The 12,427-nt window shown below is 37.9% G+C and overlaps 1 protein-coding gene across 1 annotated transcript in view; it reads right to left on the bottom strand.

Moving 5' to 3' along the window:
* KCNH5 (potassium voltage-gated channel subfamily H member 5) overlaps positions 1 to 12,427 on the bottom strand; it is a 244,307-nt gene that overhangs the window by 30,118 nt on the left and 201,762 nt on the right. The gene's annotated exons all lie outside the window — the stretch shown is intronic.

Here is a 12,427-nt window from a genome sequence, read left to right as displayed (position 1 = left end):
AGGAGGATCAACCCACATAAGTGATGGTTGCAGTTGACTTAGAATGATTTTTTTAAAAATTTATTGCCAGAGAGAGAAAGAAAGAATACAAAAAGAGACTTTCAGCTAATAGAACTTGATATTTTTCAATGAATTTCATTACTTATCTAATCCTTATTCCCCAGCAATACGCAGAAATACAGTTTTGTTTTCTCCTTTCATTTTACAATTGCTTCTACATCTGTGTTTTAACATATACCTGTGCAAAGAAAAAGTTGTGTTTTTTAATGGAAAGCTTTACATGCAGTGTAAATTGTTCTGCAAAAATTGTCTGTGACTTTTCTGTAGCTTAAGATAGTTTAGAGTAAGAAGAGACTTCTGACTGCAAAAATACCACCTCTGCTGCTTATTACAGTTATAACCTTTGGTATCTACTTAGTCTTAGCCTCTACTGATTTCAGTTTTCAGAATAACGCAATGGAACATTAATAGCTTTGTCAGGAGCCTGTAGAGTTAAGTAAAATAGCATCTAGAAACTGGTGGCAGAAAGTACATACAACCTATTTTAAAAGTTTTAGGAATGCTAATGTCATGAGTAGCAGAAGTGCAAGGTACCCAGCAGTCTGTGATTCAACTTATTTTAGATTTTTGAAAGATCTTCCTTTCTTGTAAGCTTTATTATCAGACTTCAGTCAAAATAAGCTAACATAATTACATTTAATAAGTAAAATCTTAAATAAAATGAATAAAAATAGTTCAATTAAATTTTCATAAAACCAAAAGCAGAAACTCTTAAAGATTGTATAGACTGAGTCTATGTCCAAAAGGTGACAAGTTCTTGCACAGAAAATACATAATTTTATAGATGAAGCGGAAAGGCAAGATATTTTCAAAAATAAGAAGGAAGAAATTACTACATTCCTTTTACTTAGCTACCTGAAAAAGTTGAGTTAGATGCTCATTTTTAGTGAACTAAAATATGTAGTCTGATTTCCACAAGACAGTCAATCGGAAGATAAAAACCTGAAACTCACAAGTGGTGTTTCCCACTGTTTCCAAGAAGCACCCAAATTATAAAATCATTTGGGGTAGCATACTTCAGGACAAGCCAATCAGAATTTTTGAAGGTGGGCCCCAGAGAATTTGAATTTTAACCAATATCCCTCCGGTGATTATTGTGCACAGTTTTGAAATCGCTGATCTAAAACACTCGTTTTCAATACTGGCTGCACATTGTAATCACTTGAGGAGTGTATATGACAACTCAGGGAGAAAAAAAAAAGATATATACCTTATCCAAAACCAATTTAAATTAGAATGTCTATGGGTGAGGCCCAGCATCATACTTTTGTTCAGAGTTCCCAAATTCTCAAGCGCAGCCTGAGTGAAGAACCATTGCTTTATAGCACTCCATGATACTCTGCCTCTACTCTATCAGAACAAAAACCCGCCTTTCTGTGCAAACCTGAAGCTGGGCCTCTGTGCTGCAGTTAGAATGGTCCTTCCGCTCCCATGTTCACGAGGTTGCTATGTCCACGCAGGGACAAGTGTTTGGGTGTGTTCCACTCAACTCCACCCCCAATTGGAACAAGTTAATCTCAAGAATAAAACTGATGCTTAAAGGAAGGTTTTTCACTTTATCAATTTTTATTCCATTGCAATTTTTTGTCACATAGTAGTCAATAAATATTTGTTGATTGGATATGGATCTCAGTCTGTCTAGGCTGTTATAAAAAACAAAACAAAACACCATAAAATAGGTGGCTTATGAACAGAAATTTATTTCTTACAGTTCTGAAAGCTGAACAGTCCAAGATCACAGCCCCGGCAGACTCGGGGTCTGGTAAGGGCCCATTTTCTGGTTCACAGACAGCACCTTGTTTCAGTGGCCTCACTTGGTGGAAGGGGGTGAGGGAACTCTCTAAGGACTCTGTTTTATAAGGACATTAATCCCATTCACAAGATCGCTGCTCTTATAACTGAATTACCTTCCAAAGGCCTCACCTCCTAATAGCATCACCCTGAGGGATCAAATTTCAACATACGAATTGTGAGGGGCACAAACTTTCAATCTATCGCAGCTTCTTTGTCTGCTAAAGGCAGAAGGCTCCCTATTCCAACATAAAGCCGCAATGGTAGCCAAAGCATTGCACAACTTGGGGTGAACTTACAACTTCCGAACTTGCTGACAACTTTTTAAAATCTACATAAATAAAATTACAATATCTGTCTATCACCACATCATGCAAAAATAGTTATACTAATTTTCACCAAATTTGGAGGGTATGTTTGAGACATATACTCACCATATGGTGTACATGAAATTCACATATTGGGGAGCATGAGGAAAAGCTAAGCAGCCCCCTCCAGAGTAGCTAGGACGCAATGAAAACCCCCTGCAACTGCTGCACAGGAAGTACAGGACAGATATATTGAAACACTGTAGTCAGAGAACACAGGGTGCTCCAAATATGAGGCCAAAATCAAAAGTTGTAAGGGCCTATGCTTCGAGTGACAGGGTTCGACCTGCAAAGAAAATTGTTTCCTCACATGGACAATTGTAAGTGGCTTCAGGGTGAGCAATAACAAGGATTTATTTACTTTTAACAATGGCTGATGTTTCACCTCAGCTGGCTGCGGAAGTCACTAGAAATTTGCTGAATGACTAGGGTTGTGAAAGGAAAGCTGTCTTAGCAAAAAAGAGAAAGCTAGTGCAGAGTACCCATGTGCAGTTAGGAGCCGCCAGGGCCGCCTGCACACGGTATGAGAGCAGCTTGGTTTGAATCATGAGTTAACACAAGAAATGAGAGTCACATTAAGTTTTTCAACTGCCATCCAAGGTTTGCCTCTACATTAATTTATTTTTCCCATATCAGCTTTGAACTCTTCTAACTTCAGGGAACTAATGAGAAAAATGAGATTATTGAAGGGTCTCATTAATAAAAAAACAGTCCTGCTTTATTAAACATTAATTAACATTTATATAACTATTGATTGTTTAAAAATCCTTCTGCTATTACCTCACTTATTCCTCCCAATAATTCCTTAAACTCTGAAAGACATATTTATAGAAGGGAAAAGTTAGTAAACTTTCCCAAACTTGTGTTTTAGATCCAGAACTGATGGATCTTGGCAAGTTACTTTACTTATATAGGACTTGGTTTTCTCAATTATAAAATGAAGACAATTATATATTCCCTGAAGAACACATAAGATATTGCATTTTAAGTAGATTTCTAAACTGCAAGAGCTATGGAACGGTCAGATGTTATAATTGTTCCAATTGTAAATGATCAAATGGAGGCATAAGAGATTGAGGTGATCACCCAAGGTAAGACAGACATGCGACTGTGCATAAAATATAGATTTTTCAATTCCTTGTCAGTAAGGTTTTTTCCATATTATCACCAATAGTCTCAGATACTGGCAAATAGACTTTCTGACATCAAATCAAGTAAGAAAAAATATGGGAAACTTAATATGGTCTGGAATATTAAACATTGACAAAAAGACTATATTGACTGTATCATCTTTTCCTATATTGACTATATCTTCGGGAAAGGGAGATATAACCACATTAGTTTATATACTCTGAAATAACAAGTAGAAAAACAAAATGAAAATAAGAGTCCCTTAGCAACTGGCATCAAACTTCACACTATGATCAGAAACCATGATGTCAAACTAATCATTCCAAGGCCTTGGAGGAAATCTCCTCTGATTTGAAATGGCTAAAAGGGCAGAAACTTTCTTTCCATAGCATATGCCTCTTACTAAGGGCTAGAAAATCAGAGTCTTTGAAAAAAATAAGTAAATCATTGTAGCTTTCAGAACACCTTCTAATCCAAAAGACTGTTGGGGAGAAGGTGCAATGAAAGGAGAAGGGAAGAAACTGGGTGAGCAACCAGGGAGAATGGAAAGGGTGCATCCTAAGGAAACATCAGGGGAGTTCTGAGACATAGTCTTTGCTCTGACCTGGAGTCTAGCAGAGGAAGTTCTTCACCACTTGCTTCCCTGTAAGACAATTCATATTATGCAAGTCATTTTGCCTTGAATTCTACTGGTGGAAATCTCTTAAAGGGTAAATACATGTATGTGATATGTTACATATACCTATGAAGTATTTTTATGAATGTTATACATGTTATAAATGTATGTAGTATTATATACATTACAAATGTTATACATTTTATGCATATGTTATACCTATATGTTGTAAATCATTCATAAGTACTGTGATTCCATTTGCATTCATTAGGGGAGATAATTACTCTCCCCTCATTATGAATCCACATGGAGAGACTTCTACAAGGCTAATTAATATTCCCAACATTTTCCTCCATCTTTCACTTTCTTCTCCCTAGAAAAGAAGTGACCTCTCTGGTTGGTGTGGCTGGAAGAAGAAACAGAGCCCAACCACTTTCTCTCCCCTTTGGAAGTTGTCCTTCATGCAGAGATGAAGCATTTGGACCTTCCTTCTGTGGGATATTTAGCCGAGCAAGCTCTGCCCGCAGTGGGGAGAGCTGTGGTTACCAGCCAGACCGGTGCCTAAATGATAAATCTGTCTGATTCGGGGTAAAGCACTAGAAAGTTCACTTGATAAAGCCCTACGGCCATAATCTCCAATCATCTGCTAGCCAAATTTTGATCTCTGCATTGGTTCCAAATATGGGACGGCCATAGAGGTTATATATTTTGGATCCCTCAAACCTCTACATGCCCTAAAAGGCAGACATCATGGGTAACAGAGGAGTGGGTAGTTCTAAGCACCAAAAAGCTAAGTGGAGTGGGGACCAAGGCAAGATTTGAAGTTATAGGAGGTGGGAGGGAAATATGGTATCATCAAAATTTTCATTACCATTTTCTCATGACCTGGCTAGGCTGATTTTTCTAACATTAGCTTCTCTTCAAGCAAGTAAAACAATTGAGCTACTTTAACCTTTTCTTAGACATTATTTATGTTAGGGGGATATAAATCCATGTAATAGTAACTATATTCAGTCTTCTTCCAAATAGGAGACACTTGAATATTGATTCACTTACTTGCCAACATTTTTTGAACATTACAGTACAAAGTGCTGCTCTAGGTGCTATGTTTACATTATTCACAATCTTTGACCTCAGGTTTACAATGTGATGAGAACAATAAACCAAACATAAAAAGTATAATAAATGATTTAAGCAATAAATTCAAGGAGCTACTTCTCTAAGTTTAGCAAAGCTTTGATGCAAAAACATCTCAGACCCAGGTGACACAGGTCCTCTGCATCCTGGACAGAGGACACATCATGCAGGATGGGAGTCACTTCCACTGCCCAGCCTGCCACCAATCCTGAGAGAACTTCATTGAGCTGTATTTTTGACTGGAGACTATCTCTAATTCACATTGCTCTTTTTAAATGACAGTTTTTTCTTTCTGCATTTCTTTTAATTAATAACCCTGTAGAATATTTTTCATTAAAAATGAATTTTACTTTTACCATAAAATGTCAAACATGAATAAAATAAGTGACTTTTTCTTAGAGGGAATATTATAAAAATGAAAGATATTAGTTCACATTTTCTTTGACAAGTTTGACTAGTGGAATGAGCTTGTCAAAGTAATATTTCTTTCTTCCCTTACTAGTGGCCTCTCTTTATTACATTCTTTCACGAGTAAATGAATAGATGCAAATAGCATTTAAAATAGGATTTAAAAAATTAAATTCCTCAAAGATGCCATAATGTTAATGGCAGGTGAAATTGAAATTTTTATGAAAGCAAAATGTAGTTGCCTTTTACTTCTATAAGTGCAATTTAAATTTAGCTTGAGGTTCTAAATAAAAGAGTGAACTTAGCTCTTGTTTTACGAAACTACTGGGTTAATACTAAACACAGATTGGAAAAGCTCTTTTCTATTTCCCCAACGCTTCCCCTGAGCCTCTCCTATTAAGAGGAACACATTTACGTAATAACTCTGTTTCTATGGCCACAGGGGCTTGGTAAGCGGACAGTATTCCAATAGATGGCTGAGTGCTCAGATGGCCAACCTTGATAGGCATAATTTAGGATGAGTTTAGTTTAGAACCTCTAGTGAAAATGCAAGTTTTAGGTCAAGTTAAATTGGCTAATGCTAATCTCACACACACAGCAAAACAGATCATGGAAGTTTGTTCATTAACCTCGATTAGAGACATGCAATCCATGTGTTAAAAGTGCCAAGAATTGGATTTGATATCAAAACCCCTGCCTGTTCTCTTAATATGTATAATTAGCCAAATCATTGTATCAAATGTTAGGGACCACAATTGTGGTTTTACCTCCAAGAGAGCTTATGCTGAATGTGTGGAGTTTAGAAAGAGATGGAAGTAGATACTGCTTTGCATTAACAAAAGAAAGAAGGCATTTCCTCTGGGAAAACTCAACATCATGCTAGGCAAGTGTAGAAGTGTTTATTTCCACAATTCTCAGCACATTCCATTACTGCATATAGAATTCCCTGCCACTACATATTGCATTTGGCTTATAAAAGGGGGGTTTCTAGCTTCAAAAGAGATCAGACCTGGATGCCTTATTAACATTTCCGTTACTTTATCATCACCGGTGAATGACAGGCTCCAGCCTGACCTTCTCTTTCCACCAGAATTGTGGGAGAGGCTCTTGAGTACCATTCTGGCACTGCCACTTATAAAACACGTTTTTGTCAGCATTTTCATCACCATAATTATTGTCATCACTATGACCTGACATGGAGCAGTCTCTTCGCACTTAATACTCACAACATTTCTATGAGACAGGTACTAGACCCTATGGCATCAATTATGAATTTATTCCTGGGACATGGATATTTAATCATGAAAAATACAGAAGTACCCTGTGCATCCAGAAAGAGATTGATATGTCTGCTTTATAAAGTTGGCTCAAAAGCTGGAAATTCAAGTCTCTTACTCTGTTTGGTATAGTAAAGCTGACTTACTCTTCAAGCATCAAATACATTTTCATATAATTATGTTCGTTGCAAGTTTATTCTGCTAACAAACTCATTCTAATTGATTTTTTAAATTTTTAAAGCACCCTTCTCTGTCTCTCTGTCTCTCTAGCATTGCTTAAGCCTCATTAACGTTGCCAACCGCCATGGAATTGCTAATTTGCAATTACAAACACCCCTCTAAAGGAATGCACTAAGAAGAATGGCATAGGAACCAAATAACAGAGATGTTTCAGCCTGGCAAAGCTACCAATCCAAATCTACTTTCATATTTTTCTCAAGGGAACAAATATCCATATTAGGACTTACTTTGCAAATACTTTGGAGAATTCATCTGCATTCGAATAAAGGGGATGATGTCTGTCACGCACTTCCTTTGCTTCCTACCTCCCTTCTCCATCCCAAGAGTCTACAGAGAAAGTCCTCCTGGTGTGTCATTTCATTCATTAACAAGCCACCAGGTGACTGTCAGGTGTGGAAACGTTACTATCAACAGACAGGCAGGCAGCCTCATCTTATAGAGTCATAAATCCAGCAGGTGGATCTGGTCTCTCCGGCCAGCTTTTTGCTGGCACAACAGACCCTTCCTCAGGTAACAGCACACTCTACAACGACTAAGCAGGTCATTCTACATTCTGGTTTCTGAATTCCCAAGCATTAGGAAAACTTGTTTTCTAACTCAAAGGCAGGCATGTATCTTCCCGTCAGGGGAAACTCACTCTCAAAGGACCTGTGTGACATAGTATCTACTTGATTTGCTGGAATTACAATGCACTCCACAACCACATCTAAAGCAGTTGCTAATGCTCCTGTTAAAAGAGGAGAGCAAATTCCTGGACCGGGTACAATGCCCCGCATTGCATCTGTGTGCTGTAGTTAGAAGAAATTGGCTGCTTCTCGTGCGTGGAATTACTCTGCAGTTTCCATTGTGACTTAGTTTCCGAAGGGACGGCACTTCTGCTGAACTTCTATCAAAGACATCACTCTCTTAGAGGATTAAACTGTGGACATAGAACAAACCCCACTTAAATCGGATGCCAGCTTCTGAAAACGTTGCGTGAATCAGGTGTAACCTGATTCAGAATGAAGAGGCAGAAAATGACTGACTTTCTCTGGGCAAAATTATTGTATCCTTGCTGGATAGTCTGAGTGTCTCTGGCTATCGAATGAATGACTTGATTTGATTCCTTTGGGAAAAGATCACTTGATTGGAATGTCAAAACCCATGAAATGAACCTCCCAGTTGAGGAAAGAGATGGACATTCCAGTAAGTCAGATACAATTTTGCTCATAATAGCTAACCATAACTACAGAGCAGCTTCTATTTTCTCATTTGCAAAATATACATAATATTTTAAAGTGCCTTCTATTCTATAAAGATTAATACATGTCATTACAATAACTATTTTACTTTTTTGGCAATAATCTGAATCCACAGTAATATTGAATTCACTGTAAACACCTTGAAACCCCTCCTTTGAATAATCAAATTCTTCTCAAAATATGTCTTGGCTGTAAACTGTTACAAATCTACTCTCAGAAGCAACACAGAAGCCTTTTGAATACATGTTTGCTGACTAGATTTTCTCACCTGCCTCAGAGGACAGAAAAAGCTGAGTGAGCGGATTCAGCTCAAAATATTGAAGGGAGAACTCCCAAAAGTGATGTGCCATATGATCCAATTTAGATGTCATGTTAGGTATTGGGAAGGAAGGAACCCTTTAAAAGTGCTCTGCCTAAAAATATACTAAAATACAAATTCATAAACAGATCCTAGTTTAATATTACATGCATTTGATATTTTTTCAGCCACAGATGATATCCATTGACTTTTTCCAGAAAAGAGAAGTAGTTAGATGGTGGAGGGACTGAGCACAAAGGAAAAAGGACTCATAGACATGGACGACCATATGGTGTTTTGGGGGATGGGAGGTATAAGGGAGATAAATGATAATGGAAAAAAATACCAGAAAAAGAGACACAAGAAAATAAGTTATTATATTAAAAAATTGCATGTATTCCAAATTCAAATCAATATCAAAAGGCATTAGGGAAGGAAGTAATACATACATTTCAGTTTTTATATAAATCCTTGCTTTTTCATTCAAAAGGAGTATTTCCTTTAAATAAAGATGGTATGATGTAGCACCATGCTACATATTCATTGTTAGAATTCAGAAGTGGTAAAAACATAAGAAATAAATAACGTGACATCCAGCTATGATGCTGCTAGAAAGGCACAAATGTAAAGCAGGATTTACCCCTAATTCAAAACAAATGCAGAAGCATTTCACTTGGAAGTAGGTTTTGGGATACACTGAGGATCTCCAAGAAAAATAACTTATAAAATGTCTACCTCTTAGGCTACATTAAATAAATACTCTTCTATCTACTAAATGTTTATTCATTTCCTTCTTGTTTATTGCAATCAGAATAAACTCTAGTTTGAAAAACGGCACTGTCAAACAACAGGTAATGTAGTTGGAGTATGTTGGTAAATTACTGAATCCAGTCCTCACTCTGTAGCTTGGGAAACTCTGTCCTTAAATAACTGTTTTGGAGGCGTTACTGAGAAGTGAGGGCTCTGTGAACCCAAGTCCTGGTAACTAAATGTGGGAAAATTGCTATTCCATCTGGAGGCAGACCAACAGCCCTAAATAGAAGCAGCCTAAGGGCTCAAAAGACTGCATAATTAGGTCTCTGCTTCATCTAAATGCACACGACCAACTCCCGGAATTGCTTAAAGTCAGCCCCTCTCTAACACCATCAGTGGAATGGGAGCCAGGTCAGAGTTGGGAAACGGAGCTCAGGACCTCAGAGCAGCTCTCAGCTCTGTGGCCGTGAGCAAGTCACCTCATCTCTCTTGGCTCACTCCCCATTATCTCCTTTGAAGTTCAAATGAGATAAGGGCTGTGTTGTGGAAACTGCCAGGCAGTGAGCTACTTCATTTGGATGTAGCTCAATGGGAGAGTTCAAAGTTCTAGGTGAGCAGAGCTAAAGCTAGCAAGGCCAGTAGCAGGCAATGAATTGCAATCCTGATGGCCAGTTGAGGTTATGAGAGTTACAGCTACTTTCTGCTCGATTGAAGTGTGGTCAATCTTTAGAATGAGATTATACTATTCCAAAAAAGGTCCTTGGCATCAGGTGAGCTTAGTTCACTCAACAGGGATGTCAAGGCTGTTGTACTAATGTGAAAGTACATGCCAAGCTGCTACCTTGTGGCAGAATCTGCATGTAAGAAACTGCAGCTGGAAGTTAACTCTAATTGTGATTTAACACGAATTAGTAATGGTCATTTTCACAACCCTAAATTTCATAAGGTTTTTTGCCAATGTTGTCAAAGGTATCATTTATTTTTCTGGAGGACAGTGATTATTCTAGTCAGTGATGATAAAAGCCATGCTGGGCAGCATGTCTATTTACTGATGTATTTCATTCATTCACTGATGCAGTCACTCAATTATGGCAAGCACTATTCTGCTTATTGGCAAGAACAAGATTTTGGAAAATATTTACTTTATGGAGCTCTTTGTTTAGGTGAAAAAGCAGAAATGTAAATAGGAAACCACAACAATCAGTGCAATGAGAAAAGTAAGCATAGATACTGTCAAATACTTCGGAGTTTTATGGAAACCACATGATCATTTGTCCCAGCTGCCGACAATATTTTAAGTGATGTCTTCTTTGTGGGATTAAAAAATTGTAGATTTCTGGAATGGGTGTGCTCCCATCATTTGTTTAACTGATAAACCAGTATGGTTGTCGGCGGGGAAGAAAAGAAATGAGTGAAGTTGCAACTCCCATCATCACTTTCCTAGATCATTTCTTCAAAGATGCCACTACTGAAACACGTGCTGTCTGCACCACATGACACCAAACAAGTCCTCTCCACCTATCGGATAGCTAACTCCAGCATGTTTTCTATCCACAAAAGGTGACTGCTATACAGATGCTTCATTGCTCACAGGAAAAAAAAAAATAAAGACATTTTTGTGCCACTTGATTCACAATGATAAGAATGTTTTCTGGAAACAAAAACAGTTGCTGAGTTCTGGCCTGTTCTAATGCAAGAGTGAACCTAAACCACTATTTCCTACTCCTGGAACATTAAAATACAGGATGGTGCTATACTTGTCTATAAATGTGCCAGCTGGATTCAACTGCTCTCTGCTTAAGATCAGTGCCATCTATGGGGAAGGACTCTGGCCTCACGGGGTAAAAGGGACGCTGCAAGTGCCTCTCTGTTCTGTTTTTCGAATTTCCATTTTCTATTAATCATTAGGGGAGGATTTCTTTTTTAAGTTTAAATCAGAATCTTTTCTTACATCGCTGTAGGAGTGCAAGAACATTTTGTAGGGTTGATAATTATGCATTGCCCAGAAATTAGAAAAATCAGTACTGAAGCTGATGCTGCTGCACATCCACAATTATGTGGATCCATTTCAGCTCTTTTGATTTCAAATTTAAAAACAAAGAACAAACACGGTTATTATTGACTGAATGTTTTTGTCCTCCCCCACCAAATACATACGTTGAAGCCCTAACCCCCAGCATGGCTGTATTTGAAGATGAGGTCTTTAAGGAAGCAATTAAGGTTAAATGAGGTCAAAGGGGTAGGGCCCTGATTTAATAAGATTAGTGCCCTTAAATGAGGAGGCACCAGAGAGCTAATTGTCTTTCCCTGTGTGCATGCACAGAGGAAAGGCTATGAGAGCTTACAATGAGAAGGCAATAATCTGCAACCCAAAGAGAGGGTTCTCATCAGACATCAACCCTGCCTGCACCTTAATTTTAGATTTGCACCTTCCAGACTGTGAGAAAATTTCTGTTTAAACACCCAGTCTGAGTTATTTTGTTATGAAAGTCTGAGCAGACTAATAAAAGGGTTAAATGAATATTGTTGAAGGAGCCCGGATTAGCTTGTGTCTTGAACTAAGGGACATGGAGATATTCAGTGAAAAGGACTACAACCAGAAGCAAAACAGGCCCCTGAGGCAAGAGAGGCCTTTCTCTGAGACCACAACTAAAGGGCAAATGTCAATTTGGCAACACTTTCAATCAGCGTCCTTTGGGCTCCATTCCATGACAATAGTAGATGTACTAGAAACATTTCCTCTGAAGCCATTTGGCTAAAAAAATGTGATTACACCAGCAACAAATTCAGCAGAACCATGACATGAAAAGACACAACAATCCTCTGTCCATACCCAGGAGAGGGGTTTACACTCACTAATACAACAGACACAGTCTGTAAAAGGGAAGCCCGGTTTATTACACAATTTTAGCCAGTATTGACATTGTTCAATCTTTTTTTTTTTCAAATTTCAGTTATCAATATATTTGAGTTTTTGTGAAATTGGCCATATCATAATCTTAGTTGTCATTTCTAATAAAGAATTGTTCTCAACACGAGCTCATGCCATGCCTGTTTCTGTTGTCAATCAGGTCTCAGAATTTTCCAGGTGTACCTGCAGACATGTT

This window comes from Pteronotus mesoamericanus, unplaced genomic scaffold (assembly GCF_021234165.1).
Source record: "Pteronotus mesoamericanus isolate MK-2021 breed Mesoamerican mustached bat unplaced genomic scaffold, CSHL_Meso_final contig_182, whole genome shotgun sequence".
Classification (NCBI taxonomy): domain Eukaryota; kingdom Metazoa; phylum Chordata; class Mammalia; order Chiroptera; family Mormoopidae; genus Pteronotus; species Pteronotus mesoamericanus.
The sequence above is the reverse complement of the archived record's forward strand: the minus strand, read 5'-3'. Positions and strand labels throughout refer to the sequence as shown.